General features: G+C 53.1%; 1 protein-coding gene across 1 annotated transcript in view; it reads right to left on the bottom strand.

Moving 5' to 3' along the window:
• LOC119973180 (cadherin-related family member 4-like) overlaps nucleotides 1-14,679 on the bottom strand; it is a 104,986-nt gene that overhangs the window by 79,501 nt on the left and 10,806 nt on the right. The window lies entirely within an intron of this gene.

The raw sequence follows: 14,679 nt of genomic DNA, 5'->3' as shown, positions 1-14,679 counted from the left end.
TGCATCAGGAGAACCATTTCCATCTAGCATCATACTAACAGAGAACAGCAGAACAACAGTTTCACCATTGTGTAAGGTGCTATTGACTGGACACACACGTCTGCTCCAGTCTGGAATCTTGGACAATAGCAATAGAGCCCACACCCTCAAGGTACAGACATTAGGGGGCAGTGGTGTAGTGGTTTTGTTGCCGGAGTCCTGCTCTGGGGGCCTGGGTTTGAATCCCACCATGGCAGTTGGAAAATTAAAAGTCAACAAAAAGAATCTGGTATTAAAAGCCCGCTGATGACCATGAAGTCATTGCCGATTGTTGAAAAAAAACCATGTTTACCAATGTCCTTTAGGGAAGGAAATCTGCCTATTTTACCTGGTCTGGCCAGGACTACATGTGCCATCAGATCCACAGAAATGTGGTTGACTCTTAAATGACCTCAGAGACTGGCCCAGCCAGTGACGCCTACATCCCATAAACTAATAAAAAATACAGTGCAGCTGGTCGTCCAGGATCTCTTAACCAAGCTCTCGCCCGCATTTCTATAATCCCAGCCCCACTCCCAGTGTCTATAATCCCAGCCCCCCTCCCAGTGTCTATAATCCCAGCCCCCTTCCCAGAGTCTATAACCCCAGCATCCCTCCCAGTGTCAATAATCCCAGCATCCCTCCCAGTGTCTATAATCCCAGACCCCCTCCCAGTGTCTATAATCCCAGCCCCCCTCCCAGTGTCTATAATCCCAGCATCCCTCCCAGTGTCTATAATCCCAGCAGCCCTCCCGGTGTCTATAATCCCAACACCCCTCCCAGTGTCTATAATCCCAGCCCCCCTCCCAATGTCTATAATCCCAGCCCCCCTCCCAGTGTCTATAATCCCAGCAGCCCTCCCAGTGTCTATAATCCCAACACCCCTCCCAGTGTCTATAATCCCAGCCCCCCTCCCAGTGTCTATAATCCCAGCCCCCCTCACAGTGTCTATAATCCCAGCCCCCCTCCCAGTGTCTATAATCCCAGCCCCCCTCCCAGTGTCTATAATCCCAGCACCCCTCCCAGTGTCTATAATCCCAGCCCCCCTCACAGTGTCTATAAACCCAGCCCCCCTTCCAGTGTCTATAATCCCAACCCCCCTCCCAGTGTCTCTAATCCCAGCCCCCCTCCCAGTGTCTATAATCCCAGCACCCCTCCCAGTGTCTATAATCCCAGCCCCCCTCACAGTGTCTATAAACCCAGCACCCCTCCCAGTGTCTATAATCCCAGCCCACTCCCAGTGTCTATAATCCCAGAACCTCTCCCAGTGTCTCTAATCCAAGCCCCCCTCCCAGTGTCTATAATCCCAGCCCCCCTCCCAGTGTCTATAATCCCAGCAACTCTCCCAGTGTCTATAATCCCAGCCCCCCTCCCAGTGTCTATAATCCAGCCACCCTCCCAATGTCTATAATCCCAGCAGCCCTCCCAGTGTCTATAATCCCAACACCCCTCCCAGTGTCTATAATCCCAGCCCCCCTCCCAGTGTCTATAATCCCAGCCCCCTCCCAGTGTCAATAATCCCAGAACCCCTCCCAGTCTCTATAATCCCAGCCCCCCTCCCAATGTCTATAATCCCAGCCCCCCTCCCAATGTCTATAATCCCAGCCCCCCTCCCAGTGTCTATAATCCCAGCATCCTTCCCAGTGTCTATAATCCCAGCAGCCCTCCCAGTGTCTATAATCCCAACACCCCTCCCAGTGTCTAAAATCCCAGCCCCCCTCCCAGTGTCTATAATACCAGCCCCCTCCCAGTGTCTATAATCCCAGAACCCCTCCCAGTCTCTATAATCCCAGCCCCCTTTCCAGTGTCTATAATCCCAGCCCCCCTTCCAGTGTCTATAATCCCAGAACCCCTCCCAGTGTCTCTAATCCCAGCAACCCTCCCAGTCTCTATAATCCCAGCACCCCTTCCAGTGTCCATAATCCCAGAACCCCTCCCAGTGTCTATAATCCCAGCAACCCTCTCAGTGTCTATAATTCCAGCCCCCCTCCCAGTGTCTATAATCCCAGCCCCCCTCCCAATGTCTATTATCCCAGAACCCCTCCCAGTGTCTCTAATCCCAGCAACCCTCCCAGTCTCTATAATCCCAGCACCCCTTCCAGTGTCTATAATCGCAGCCCCCCTTCCAGTGTCCATAATCCCAGAACCCCTCCCAGTGTCTATAATCCCAGCCGCCCTTCCAGTGTCTCTAATCCCAGCAACCCTCCCAGTGTCTATAATACCAGAACCCCTCCCAGTGTCTATAATCCCAGCCGCCCTTCCAGTGTCTATAATCCCAGCAACCCTCCCAGTGTCTATAATCCCAGCACCCCTTCCAGTGTCTACAATCCCAGCCCCCCTTCCAGTGTCTATAATCCCAGCCCCCCTCCCAGTGTCTATAATCCCAGAACCCCTCCCAGTGTCTATAATCGCAGCCCCCCTTCCAGTGTCCATAATCCCAGAACCCCTCCCAGTGTCTATAATCCCAGCCGCCCTTCCAGTGTCTATAATCCCAGCAACCCTCCCAGTGTCTATAATCCCAGCACCCCTCCCAGTGTCTATAATCCCAGCACCCTTCCAGTGTCTACAATCCCAGCCCCCCCTTCCAGTGTCAATAATCCCAGCCCCCCTCCCAGTGTCTCTAATCCCAGAACCCCTCCCAGTGTCTCTAATCCCAGCAACCCTCCCAGTGTCTACAATCGCATTCCCCTTTCCAGTGTCCATAATCCCAGAACACCTCCCAGTGTCTATAATCCCAGCACCCCTCCCAGTGTCTATAATCCCAGCAACACTCCCAGTGTCAATAATCCCAGCAACCCTTCCAGTGTCAATAATCCCAGAACCCCTCCCAGTGTCTATAATTCCAGCCCCCCTCCCAGTGTCTATAATCGCAGCCCCCCTTCCAGTGTCCATAATCCCAGAACACCTCCCAGTCTCTATAATCCCAGCCCCCTCCCAGTGTCTATAATCCCAGCACCCCTCCCAGTGTCTATAATCCCAGCCACCCTTCCAGTGTCCATAATACCAGAACACCTCCCAGTCTCTATAATCCCAGCCCCCCTTTCAGTGCCTATAATCCCAGCAACCCTCCCAGTGTCTATAATCCCAGCACCCCTCCCAGTGTCTATAATCCCAGCAACCCTCCCAGTGTCTATAATCCCAGCCCCCCTCCCAGTGTCTATAATACCAGCATCCCTCCCAGTGTCTATAATACCAGCCCCCCTCCCAGTGTCTATAATACCTGCACCACTCTCAGTGTCTATAATCCCAGCACCTTTCCCAGTGACTATAATCCCAGCACCCCACACAGTGTCTCTAATCCCAGAACCCCTTCCAGTGTCTATAATACCAGCACCCCTTCCAGTTTCTATAATACCAGCACCTTCCCAGTGTCTATAATCCCAGAAACACTCCCAGTGTCTATAATCCAAGCACCCCTTATAGTGTCTATAATCCCAGCACCCTCTCAGTCTCTATAATCCCAGCAACCCTCCCAGTGTCTATAATCCCAGCCCCCCTTCCAGTGTCTATAATCCCAGCCCCCCTTCCAGTGTCTATAATCCCAGAACCCCTCCCAGTGTCTCTAATCCCAGCAACCCTCCCAGTCTCTATAATCCCAGCACCCCTTCCAGTGTCTATAATCGCAGCCCCCCTTCCAGTGTCCATAATCCCAGAACCCCTCCCAGTGTCTATAATCCCAGCACCCCTCCCAGTGTCTATAATCCCAGCACCCCTCCCAGTGTCTATAATACCAGCCCCCCTCCCAGTGTCTATAATCCCAGCCCCCCTTCCAGTGTCTATAATCCCAGCCCCCCTCCCAGTGTCCATAATCCCAGCTCCCCTCCCAGTGTCTATAATCCCAGCCCCCCTCCCAGTGTCTATAATCCCAGCACCCCTCCCAGTGTCTATAATCCCAGCCCCCCTTCCAGTGTCTATAATCCCAGACCCCCTTCCAGTGTCCATAATCCCAGCCCCCTCCCAGTGTCTCTAATCCCAGCAACCCTCCCAGTCTCTATAATCCCAGCACCCCTTCCAGTGTCTATAATCGCAGCCCCCCTTCCAGTGTCCATAATCCCAGAACCCCTCCCAGTGTCTATAATCCCAGCACCCCTCCCAGTGTCTATAATCCCAGCCCCCCTTCCAGTGTCTATAATCCAAGCAACCCTCCCAGTCTCTATAATACCAGCACCCCTCCCAGTGTCTATAATCCCAGCAACCCTCTCAGTGTCTATAATTCCAGCCCCCCTCCCAGTGTCTATAATCCCAGCCCCCCTCCCAGTGTCTATAATCCCAGGACCTTTCCCAGTGACTATAATCCCAGCACCCCGCCCAGTGTCTCTAATCCCAGAACCACTTCCAGTGTCTCTAATCCCAGAACCACTTCCAGTGTCTCTAATCCCATCCCCCTCCCAGTGTCTATAATACCAGCACCCCTTCCAGTTTCTATAATACCAGCACCTTCCCAGTGTCTATAATCCCAGAAACACTCCCAGTGTCTATAATCCAAGCACCCCTTATAGTGTCTATAATCCCAGCACCCTCTCAGTCTCTATAATCCCAGCACCCCTCCCAGTGTCTATAATCCCAGCGCCCCTCCCAATGTCTATAATCGCAGCACCCCGCCCAGTGTCTCTAATCCCAGAACCCCTCCCAGTGTCTCTAATCCAAGCCACCCTCCCAGTCTCAATAATCCCAGCCCCCCTTCCAGTGTCCATAATCCCAAAACCCCTCCCAGTGTCTATAATACCAGCCCCCTCCCAGTGTCTATAATCCCAGAACCCCTCCCAGTGTCTCTAATCCCAGCAACCCTCCCAGTCTCTATAATCCCAGCACCCCTTCCAGTGTCTATAATCGCAGCCCCCCTTCCAGTGTCCATAATCCCAGAACCCCTCCCAGTGTCTATAATCCCAGCCGCCCTTCCAGTGTCTCTAATCCCAGCAACCCTCCCAGTGTCTATAATACCAGAACCCCTCCCAGTGTCTATAATCCCAGCACCCCTTCCAGTGTCTATAATCGCAGCCCCCCTTCCAGTGTCCATAATCCCAGAACCCCTCCCAGTGTCTATAATCCCAGCCGCCCTTCCAGTGTCTCTAATCCCAGCAACCCTCCCAGTGTCTATAATACCAGAACCCCTCCCAGTGTCTATAATCCCAGCCACCCTTCCAGTGTCTATAATCCCAGCAACCCTCCCAGTGTCTATAATCCCAGCACCCCTTCCAGTGTCTACAATCCCAGCCCCCCTTCCAGTGTCTACAATCCCAGCCCCCCTCCCAGTGTCTATAATCCCAGAACCCCTCCCAGTGTCTATAATCGCAGCCCCCCTTCCAGTGTCCATAATCCCAGAACCCCTCCCAGTGTCTATAATCCCAGCCGCCCTTCCAGTGTCTATAATCCCAGCAACCCTCCCAGTGTCTATAATCCCAGCACCCTTCCAGTGTCTACAATCCCAGCCCCCCCTTCCAGTGTCTATAATCCCAGCCCCCCTCCCAGTGTCTCTAATCCCAGAACCCCTCCCAGTGTCTCTAATCCCAGCAACCCTCCCAGTGTCTACAATCGCATTCCCCTTTCCAGTGTCCATAATCCCAGGACACCTCCCAGTGTCTATAATCCCAGCACCCCTCCCAGTGTCTATAATCCCAGCAACACTCCCAGTGTCAATAATCCCAGCAACCCTTCCAGTGTCAATAATCCCAGAACCCCTCCCAGTGTCTATAATTCCAGCCCCCCTCCCAGTGTCTATAATCGCAGCCCCCCTTCCAGTGTCCATAATCCCAGAACACCTCCCAGTCTCTATAATCCCAGCCCCCTCCCAGTGTCTATAATCCCAGCACCCCTCCCAGTGTCTATAATCCCAGCCACCCTTCCAGTGTCCATAATACCAGAACACCTCCCAGTGTCTATAATACCAGCATCCCTCCCAGTGTCTATAATACCAGCCCCCCTCCCAGTGTCTATAATACCTGCACCACTCTCAGTGTCTATAATCCCAGCACCTTTCCCAGTGACTATAATCCCAGCACCCCGCACAGTGTCTCTAATCCCAGAACCCCTTCCAGTGTCTATACCAGCACCCCTTCCAGTTTCTATAATCCCAGCCCCCCTTTCAGTGCCTATAATCCCAGCAACCCTCCCAGTGTCTATAATCCCAGCACCCCTCCCAGTGTCTATAATCCCAGCAACCCTCCCAGTGTCTATAATCCCAGCCCCCCTCCCAGTGTCTATAATACCAGCATCCCTCCCAGTGTCTATAATACCAGCCCCCCTCCCAGTGTCTATAATACCTGCACCACTCTCAGTGTCTATAATCCCAGCACCTTTCCCAGTGACTATAATCCCAGCACCCCGCACAGTGTCTCTAATCCCAGAACCCCTTCCAGTGTCTATACCAGCACCCCTTCCAGTTTCTATAATACCAGCACCTTCCCAGTGTCTATAATCCCAGAAACACTCCCAGTGTCTATAATCCAAGCACCCCTTATAGTGTCTATAATCCCAGCACCCTCTCAGTCTCTATAATCCCAGCAACCCTCCCAGTGTCTATAATCCCAGCCCCCCTTCCAGTGTCTATAATTCCAGCCCCCCTTCCAGTGTCTATAATCCCAGAACCCCTCCCAGTGTCTCTAATCCCAGCAACCCTCCCAGTCTCTATAATCCCAGCACCCCTTCCAGTGTCTATAATCGCAGCCCCCCTTCCAGTGTCCATAATCCCAGAACCCCTCCCAGTGTCTATAATCCCAGCACCCCTCCCAGTGTCTATAATCCCAGCACCCCTCCCAGTGTCTATAATACCAGCCCCCCTCGCAGTGTCTATAATCCCAGCCCCCCTTCCAGTGTCTATAATCCCAGCCTCCCTCCCAGTGTCCATAATCCCAGCTCCCCTCCCAGTGTCTATAATCCCAGCCCCCCTCCCAGTGTCTTTAATCCAAGCACCCCTCCCAGTGTCTATAATCCCAGCCTCCCTTCCAGTGTCTATAATCCCAGACCCCCTTCCAGTGTCCATAATCCCAGCCCCCTCCCAGTGTCTCTAATCCCAGCAACCCTCCCAGTCTCTATAATCCCAGCACCCCTTCCAGTGTCTATAATCGCAGCCCCCCTTCCAGTGTCCATAATCCCAGAACCCCTCCCAGTGTCTATAATCCCAGCACCCCTCCCAGTGTCTATAATACCAGCACCCCTCCCAGTGTCTATAATCCCAGCAACCCTCCCAGTGTCTATAATCCCAACACCCCTCCCAGTGTCTATAATCCGAGAACCCCTCTCAGTGTCTATAATTCCAGCCCCCCTCCCAGTGTCTATAATCCCAGCCCCCCTCCCAGTGTCTATAATCCCAGCACCTTTCCCAGTGACTATAATCCCAGCACCCCGCCCAGTGTCTCTAATCCCAGAACCACTTCCAGTGTCTCTAATCCCATCCCCCTCCCAGTGTCTATAATACCAGCACCCCTTCCAGTTTCTATAATACCAGCACCTTCCCAGTGTCTATAATCCCAGAAACACTCCCAGTGTCTATAATCCAAGCACCCCTTATAGTGTCTATAATCCCAGCACCCTCTCAGTCTCTATAATCCCAGCACCCCTCCCAGTGTCTATAATCCCAGCCCCCCTCCCAATGTCTATAATCTCAGCACCCCGCCCAGTGTCTCTAATCCCAGAACCCCTCCCAGTGTCTCTAATCCCAGCCACCCTCCCAGTCTCAATAATCCCAGCCCCCCTTCCAGTGTCCATAATCCCAAAACCCCTCCCAGTGTCTATAATACCAGCCCCCTCCCAGTGTCTATAATCCAAGCACCCCTCCCAGTGTCTATAATCCCAGCCCCCCTTCCAGTGTCTATAATCCCAGAACCCCTCTCAGTGTCTATAATACCAGACCCCCTTCCAGTGTCTATAATCCCAGAACCCCTCCCAGTGTCTCTAATCCCAGCCCCCCTCCCAGTCTCTATAATCCCAGCACCCCTCCCAGTGTCTATAATCCCAGCTCCCCTTCCAGTGTCTATAATACCAGCATCCCTCCCAGTGTCTATAATACCAGCCCCCCTCCCAGTGTCTATAATACCTGCACCACTCTCAGTGTCTATAATCCCAGCACCTTTCCCAGTGACTATAATCCCAGCACCCCGCACAGTGTCTCTAATCCCAGAACCCCTTCCAGTGTCTATACCAGCACCCCTTCCAGTTTCTATAATACCAGCACCTTCCCAGTGTCTATAATCCCAGAAACACTCCCAGTGTCTATAATCCAAGCACCCCTTATAGTGTCTATAATCCCAGCACCCTCTCAGTCTCTATAATCCCAGCAACCCTCCCAGTGTCTATAATCCCAGCCCCCTTCCAGTGTCTATAATCCCAGCCCCCCTTCCAGTGTCTATAATCCCAGAACCCCTTCCAGTGTCTCTAATCCCAGCAACCCTCCCAGTCTCTATAATCCCAGCACCCCTTCCAGTGTCTATAATCCCAGCCCCCCTTCCAGTGTCTATAATCCCAGCCCCCCTTCCAGTGTCTATAATCCCAGAACCCCTCCCAGTGTCTCTAATCCCAGCAACCCTCCCAGTCTCTATAATCCCAGCACCCCTTCCAGGGTCTATAATCGCAGCCCCCCTTCCAGTGTCCATAATCCCAGAACCCCTCCCAGTGTCTATAATCCCAGCACCCCTCCCAGTGTCTATAATCCCAGCACCCCTCCCAGTGTCTATAATACCAGCCCCCCTCCCAGTGTCTATAATCCCAGCCCCCCTTCCAGTGTCTATAATCCCAGCCCCCCTCCCAGTGTCCATAATCCCAGCTCCCCTCCCAGTGTCTATAATCCCAGCCCCCCTCCCAGTGTCTTTAATCCAAGCACCCCTCCCAGTGTCTATAATTCCAGCCCCCCTTCCAGTGTCTATAATCCCAGACCCCCTTCCAGTGTCCATAATCCCAGCCCCCTCCCAGTGTCTCTAATCCCAGCAACCCTCCCAGTCTCTATAATCCCAGCACCCCTTCCAGTGTCTATAATCGCAGCCCCCCTTCCAGTGTCCATAATCCCAGAACCCCTCCCAGTGTCTATAATCCCAGCACCCCTCACAGTGTCTATAATCCCAGCCCCCCTTCCAGTGTCTATAATCCCAGCAACCCTCCCAGTCTCTATAATACCAGCACCCCTCCCAGTGTCTATAATCCCAGCCCCCCTCCCAGTGTCTATAATCCCAGCACCTTTCCCAGTGACTATAATCCCAGCACCCCGCCCAGTGTCTCTAATCCCAGAACCACTTCCAGTGTCTCTAATCCCATCCCCCTCCCAGTGTCTATAATACCAGCACCCCTTCCAGTTTCTATAATACCAGCACCCTCCCAGTCTCTATAATCCCAGCCCCCCCTTTCAGTGCCTATAATCCCAGCAACCCTCCCAGTGTCTATAATCCCAGCACCCCTCCCAGTGTCTATAATCCCAGCAACCCTCCCAGTGTCTATAATCCCAGCCCCCCTTCCAGTGTCTATAATACCAGCATCCCTCCCAGTGTCTATAATACCAGCCCCCCTCCCAGTGTCTATAATACCTGCACCACTCTCAGTGTCTATAATCCCAGCACCTTTCCCAGTGACTATAATCCCAGCACCCCGCACAGTGTCTCTAATCCCAGAACCCCTTCCAGTGTCTATACCAGCACCCCTTCCAGTTTCTATAACACCAGCACCTTCCCAGTGTCTATAATCCCAGAAACACTCCCAGTGTCTATAATCCAAGCACCCCTTATAGTGTCTATAATCCCAGCACCCTCTCAGTCTCTATAATCCCAGCAACCCTCCCAGTGTCTATAATCCCAGCCCCCCTTCCAGTGTCTATAATCCCAGCCCCCTTCCAGTGTCTATAATCCCAGAACCCCTCCCAGTGTCTCTAATCCCAGCAACCCTCCCAGTCTCTATAATCCCAGCACCCCTTGCAGTGTCTATAATCGCAGCCCCCCTTCCAGTGTCCATAATCCCAGAACCCCTCCCAGTGTCTATAATCCCAGCACCCCTCCCAGTGTCTATAATCCCAGCACCCCTCCCAGTGTCTATAATACCAGCCCCCCTCGCAGTGTCTATAATCCCAGCCCCCCTTCCAGTGTCTATAATCCCAGCCCCCCTCCCAGTGTCCATAATCCCAGCTCCCCTCCCAGTGTCTATAATCCCAGCCCCCCTCCCAGTGTCTTTAATCCAAGCACCCCTCCCAGTGTCTATAATCCCAGCCCCCCTTCCAGTGTCTATAATCCCAGACCCCCTTCCAGTGTCCATAATCCCAGCCCCCTCCCAGTCTCTATAATCCCAGCACCCCTCCCAGTGTCTATAATCCCAGCTCCCCTTCCAGTGTCTATAATACCAGCATCCCTCCCAGTGTCTATAATACCAGCCCCCCTCCCAGTGTCTATAATACCTGCACCACTCTCAGTGTCTATAATCCCAGCACCTTTCCCAGTGACTATAATCCCAGCACCCCGCACAGTGTCTCTAATCCCAGAACCCCTTCCAGTGTCTATACCAGCACCCCTTCCAGTTTCTATAATACCAGCACCTTCCCAGTGTCTATAATCCCAGAAACACTCCCAGTGTCTATAATCCAAGCACCCCTTATAGTGTCTATAATCCCAGCACCCTCTCAGTCTCTATAATCCCAGCAACCCTCCCAGTGTCTATAATCCCAGCCCCCCTTCCAGTGTCTATAATCCCAGCCCCCCTTCCAGTGTCTATAATCCCAGAACCCCTTCCAGTGTCTCTAATCCCAGCAACCCTCCCAGTCTCTATAATCCCAGCACCCCTTCCAGTGTCTATAATCCCAGCCCCCCTTCCAGTGTCTATAATCCCAGCCCCCCTTCCAGTGTCTATAATCCCAGAACCCCTCCCAGTGTCTCTAATCCCAGCAACCCTCCCAGTCTCTATAATCCCAGCACCCCTTCCAGGGTCTATAATCGCAGCCCCCCTTCCAGTGTCCATAATCCCAGAACCCCTCCCAGTGTCTATAATCCCAGCACCCCTCCCAGTGTCTATAATCCCAGCACCCCTCCCAGTGTCTATAATACCAGCCCCCCTCCCAGTGTCTATAATCCCAGCCCCCCTTCCAGTGTCTATAATCCCAGCCCCCCTCCCAGTGTCCATAATCCCAGCTCCCCTCCCAGTGTCTATAATCCCAGCCCCCCTCCCAGTGTCTTTAATCCAAGCACCCCTCCCAGTGTCTATAATCCCAGCCCCCCTTCCAGTGTCTATAATCCCAGACCCCCTTCCAGTGTCCATAATCACAGCCCCCTCCCAGTGTCTCTAATCCCAGCAACCCTCCCAGTCTCTATAATCCCAGCACCCCTTCCAGTGTCTATAATCGCAGCCCCCCTTCCAGTGTCCATAATCCCAGAACCCCTCCCAGTGTCTATAATCCCAGCACCCCTCCCAGTGTCTATAATCCCAGCCCCCCTTCCAGTGTCTATAATCCCAGCAACCCTCCCAGTCTCTATAATACCAGCACCCCTCCCAGTGTCTATAATCCCAGCCCCCCTCCCAGTGTCTATAATCCCAGCACCTTTCCCAGTGACTATAATCCCAGCACCCCGCCCAGTGTCTCTAATCCCAGAACCACTTCCAGTGTCTCTAATCCCATCCCCCTCCCAGTGTCTATAATACCAGCACCCCTTCCAGTTTCTATAATCCCAGCAACCCTCCCAGTCTCTATAATCCCAGCCCCCCTTTCAGTGCCTATAATCCCAGCAACCCTCCCAGTGTCTATAATCCCAGCACCCCTCTCAGTGTCTATAATCCCAGCAACCCTCCCAGTGTCTATAATCCCAGCCCCCCTTCCAGTGTCTATAATACCAGCATCCCTCCCAGTGTCTATAATACCAGCCCCCCTCCCAGTGTCTATAATACCTGCACCACTCTCAGTGTCTATAATCCCAGCACCTTTCCCAGTGACTATAATCCCAGCACCCCGCACAGTGTCTCTAATCCCAGAACCCCTTCCAGTGTCTATACCAGCACCCCTTCCAGTTTCTATAACACCAGCACCTTCCCAGTGTCTATAATCCCAGAAACACTCCCAGTGTCTATAATCCAAGCACCCCTTATAGTGTCTATAATCCCAGCACCCTCTCAGTCTCTATAATCCCAGCAACCCTCCCAGTGTCTATAATCCCAGCCCCCCTTCCAGTGTCTATAATCCCAGCCCCCCTTCCAGTGTCTATAATCCCAGAACCCCTCCCAGTGTCTCTAATCCCAGCAACCCTCCCAGTCTCTATAATCCCAGCACCCCTTCCAGTGTCTATAATCGCAGCCCCCCTTCCAGTGTCCATAATCCCAGAACCCCTCCCAGTGTCTATAATCCCAGCACCCCTCCCAGTGTCTATAATCCCAGCACCCCTCCCAGTGTCTATAATACCAGCCCCCCTCGCAGTGTCTATAATCCCAGCCCCCCTTCCAGTGTCTATAATCCCAGCCCCCCTCCCAGTGTCCATAATCCCAGCTCCCCTCCCAGTGTCTATAATCCCAGCCCCCCTCCCAGTGTCTATAATCCCAGCACCCCTCCCAGTGTCTATAATCCCAGCCCCCCTTCCAGTGTCTATAATCCCAGACCCCCTTCCAGTGTCCATAATCCCAGCCCCCTCCCAGTGTCTCTAATCCCAGCAACCCTCCCAGTCTCTATAATCCCAGCACCCCTTCCAGTGTCTATAATCGCAGCCCCCCTTCCAGTGTCCATAATCCCAGAACCCCTCCCAGTGTCTATAATCCCAGCACCCCTCCCAGTGTCTATAATCCCAGCCCCCCTTCCAGTGTCTATAATCCCAGCAACCCTCCCAGTCTCTATAATACCAGCACCCCTCCCAGTGTCTATAATCCCAGCAACCCTCTCAGTGTCTATAATTCCAGCCCCCCTCCCAGTGTCTATAATCCCAGCCCCCCTCCCAGTGTCTATAATCCCAGGACCTTTCCCAGTGACTATAATCCCAGCACCCCGCCCAGTGTCTCTAATCCCAGAACCACTTCCAGTGTCTCTAATCCCAGAACCACTTCCAGTGTCTCTAATCCCATCCCCCTCCCAGTGTCTATAATACCAGCACCCCTTCCAGTTTCTATAATACCAGCACCTTCCCAGTGTCTATAATCCCAGAAACACTCCCAGTGTCTATAATCCAAGCACCCCTTATAGTGTCTATAATCCCAGCACCCTCTCAGTCTCTATAATCCCAGCACCCCTCCCAGTGTCTATAATCCCAGCCCCCCTCCCAATGTCTATAATCGCAGCACCCCGCCCAGTGTCTCTAATCCCAGAACCCCTCCCAGTGTCTCTAATCCCAGCCACCCTCCCAGTCTCAATAATCCCAGCCCCCCTTCCAGTGTCCATAATCCCAAAACCCCTCCCAGTGTCTATAATACCAGCCCCCTCCCAGTGTCTATAATCCCAGAACCCCTCCCAGTGTCTCTAATCCCAGCAACCCTCCCAGTCTCTATAATCCCAGCACCCCTTCCAGTGTCTATAATCGCAGCCCCCCTTCCAGTGTCCATAATCCCAGAACCCCTCCCAGTGTCTATAATCCCAGCCGCCCTTCCAGTGTCTCTAATCCCAGCAACCCTCCCAGTGTCTATAATACCAGAACCCCTCCCAGTGTCTATAATCCCAGCCACCCTTCCAGTGTCTATAATCCCAGCAACCCTCCCAGTGTCTATAATCCCAGCACCCCTTCCAGTGTCTACAATCCCAGCCCCCCTTCCAGTGTCTATAATCCCAGCCCCCCTCCCAGTGTCTATAATCCCAGAACCCCTCCCAGTGTCTATAATCGCAGCCCCCCTTCCAGTGTCCATAATCCCAGAACCCCTCCCAGTGTCTATAATCCCAGCCGCCCTTCCAGTGTCTATAATCCCAGCAACCCTCCCAGTGTCTATAATCCCAGCACCCTTCCAGTGTCTACAGTCCCAGCCCCCCCTTCCAGTGTCTATAATCCCAGCCCCCCTCCCAGTGTCTCTAATCCCAGAACCCCTCCCAGTGTCTCTAATCCCAGCAACCCTCCCAGTGTCTACAATCGCATTCCCCTTTACAGTGTCCATAATCCCAGAACACCTCCCAGTGTCTATAATCCCAGCACCCCTCCCAGTGTCTATAATCCCAGCAACACTCCCAGTGTCAATAATCCCAGCAACCCTTCCAGTGTCAATAATCCCAGAACCCCTCCCAGTGTCTATAATTCCAGCCCCCCTCCCAGTGTCTATAATCGCAGCCCCCCTTCCAGTGTCCATAATCCCAGAACACCTCGCAGTCTCTATAATCCCAGCCCCCTCCCAGTGTCTATAATCCCAGCACCCCTCCCAGTGTCTATAATCCCAGCCACCCTTCCAGTGTCCATAATACCAGAACACCTCCCAGTCTCTATAATCCCAGCCCCCCTTTCAGTGCCTATAATCCCAGCAACCCTCCCAGTGTCTATAATCCCAGCACCCCTCCCAGTGTCTATAATCCCAGCAACCCTCCCAGTGTCTATAATCCCAGCCCCCCTCCCAGTGTCTATAATACCAGCATCCCTCCCAGTGTCTATAATACCAGCCCCCCTCCCAGTGTCTATAATACCTGCACCACTCTCAGTGTCTATAATCCCAGCACCTTTCCCAGTGACTATAATCCCAGCACCCCGCACAGTGTCTCTAATCCCAGAACCCCTTCCAGTGTCTATACCAGCACCCCTTCCAGTTTCTATA

Source organism: Scyliorhinus canicula, chromosome 11 (genome assembly GCF_902713615.1).
Source record: "Scyliorhinus canicula chromosome 11, sScyCan1.1, whole genome shotgun sequence".
NCBI classification, from domain to species: Eukaryota; Metazoa; Chordata; class Chondrichthyes; order Carcharhiniformes; family Scyliorhinidae; genus Scyliorhinus; species Scyliorhinus canicula.
This window is presented reverse-complemented; position numbering and strand designations above follow the sequence as displayed.